Source organism: Lucilia cuprina, chromosome 6 (genome assembly GCF_022045245.1).
Source record: "Lucilia cuprina isolate Lc7/37 chromosome 6, ASM2204524v1, whole genome shotgun sequence".
NCBI classification, from domain to species: domain Eukaryota; kingdom Metazoa; phylum Arthropoda; class Insecta; order Diptera; family Calliphoridae; genus Lucilia; species Lucilia cuprina.
Genome location: NC_060954.1, coordinates 25803735 through 25806148, shown reverse-complemented (window position 1 = coordinate 25806148; position 2414 = coordinate 25803735). Strand labels below are relative to the sequence as shown.

The following is a 2414-nucleotide window of genomic DNA, read 5'->3' as shown; positions in this document are numbered from 1 at the left end:
ATTTTTTCCATACAGCTGGGTGGAACCCATTTCAATTGGAGGATTAGCTTCAATTGGAGAAATAATCACTTCACTTTCATTTGGATTTGTTATTTTGTTTAGCCTCGATACAACAGGTTGCTAATCATTTTTAGCATCGTTAGATCCCACAGTTTTCTTCACTTATTCGTGTTTTGGTTTCTTTCTGCGCTGTTATTTTTTCCAATTTTTGTTGTAGTTCTTTTAATTTATTGCGCAATTCTTGTTCACTATTGGTCTAGATTAATTAAAATGTATTTATAGTTTTTTTATATTTATGAAATTAAAAAGTGTAAGTTCTTACTGTTTTCTCCATATATGTAAATAGATGATGTTGCGTTTTCCTTCTTCACTAGTTTGTTTGTTTTTGCAACAAATGTTTGCTTTCTTTAGTTTTTACTGCGATACATAATGTAAACAAATTTGAAACAATTAGTTTTTTACATCTTAACTTAAATATGTATATGTACTTACAAACTTTTGGCATTGTGTTATTTTATTATATTTAATATTGCGTGGATAGATTAACAATGTTGCTAATTTATTTTCGTATATAAGCGATTGAAAGAAGAGGGTAAATGGATGTATTTTGTTGGCTGATCAATTGTATACTGAATATGAATGACAATGAATGTACATAATTTTGTCAATTATTAAGAAAATAAAAAAGGATAACAACATAACAAACAATTTGTAAAATTTCCAATAACAGGTAGTGGTTTTCGCGATTTTTTACACGCAAGAAAATAATAACTATAAAAAGCATGTTTCGGAGAATTATTTTTTAAATGTTCAAAAGTGCACGTGTGAGCAAAATTCTTGCAATTCTACCTACTTTTTAAAATAAAACACGTCCAAGTGTAATAAAATAAAAGGTTAAAAATATAAAAAAATTTGGTACCTTGCGCTACATTAATGGATTTTTCATTCACAAATTTTTATGTAGGATTTCTTTACCTGTTTCTCGCAATTTTTATATACATATGCAATAAAACGCGCGTCCACTAATTAACTTGCAAATGAGAATTTTTACTGATAAAAAGAATGTGATTTTTGTTGATAATTATCAGTATTCCTTAGTGCTCTCAGATTATCATTAAACATTTGGTGGTTGCTAGTTAAGCGGAATTTTTATAACAATCATTAGTAACACTCATAAACATCAGCTGTTTAATTGTAAACAAATACATATTTGATATGGACATCGAAAAACCAACATGTTCCAAAAGAAAACCTATTGAAGATACATCAAAAAACAAATACAAAATTTGGAAAACATATCCTTCATCTATGGTAATTTAACAATAGCAACAAGTTTTAAACACTAAATAACTAAACTTTTTAATGTAGGTTCCAGGAAGAACACGAGAGCATTGGTGTCGAAATTATAAAACTGTATCTTCAGAAATTAACAAATAACACAGGGGGCGTGTATAATGCAAAAACGCATAGAATCCATGACACCAATTTGCACAGATCTAGTCCAAGGCCTTGGAAAGGATAAGAAATTTGTTCCTAATTCATTTCAACTGAATGCATTTAAATCTGTTAACTTAGACATAAGCAAATCATTTTTTTATGACAGGGTTAAATTTAAGACCAAAATTTTTACTTCAACTTTATATAAAGAAACCAGATGTAATAATTATACAATTAAATTAAAGTGTGAAAATGTTGATAAATATTTTATGGTTAATTGTTTTATAAAAAGCTCGAACATATTTTATTTATTAGTTCAAAACATAGACTTAATAACTAGCAATAAGTTTATTCATAAAAAAAACAAAAACAGAAGTTAATCATATAATACCTTTCAAAACTACAAATACGTTTTATGTTATAAAATTTGAAGACATACACAATATGTTTTGTGTAATTCAGGTAGGGAAATATATTTGTAAACTTGTAAATCATTTTAATACTGTTTTTTTTTTTAAATAACGCTTTAATAAAGATCAATTAAATTTTTATACGAAAATATAATGACTTTTTTAAGATACATACGTATATAAATACATACATACATACGTATGTATGTACATATGAACCATATATGGAATATAATACTAATTTTTTATTTCATATATTTTCATATATGATCCCATATATGGCAAAATTATTTCTAGATGAATCCATATATGTTCATATATGATACCATATATGACAGAAATGTTCATATATGCGTCCATATATGATACAAGTTTTCATATATGCTTCCATATATGCGTCCATATATGATTCAATTCTCCATATATGGTTCCATATATGCATCCATATACGATAAAATTTTTCATATATGTTCATATATGAACCCATACATTTTCATATATGAAACCATATATATTCATACATTTTCATACATGTTCATATATAATCATATATGATCGTTTTTTGCT

At 26.3% G+C, this 2414-nt stretch overlaps 1 long non-coding RNA gene across 1 annotated transcript; it reads left to right on the top strand.

Annotated features, from left to right (window-relative positions):
* The first annotated feature begins 887 nt into the window (after window positions 1-887).
* LOC124420867 lies at window positions 888-1948 on the top strand. The gene is made up of 2 exons (XR_006941417.1): window positions 888-1311; window positions 1369-1948. It is a non-coding gene; the product is annotated as an uncharacterized LOC124420867 (long non-coding RNA).
* The last annotated feature ends 466 nt before the right edge of the window (window positions 1949-2414 follow it).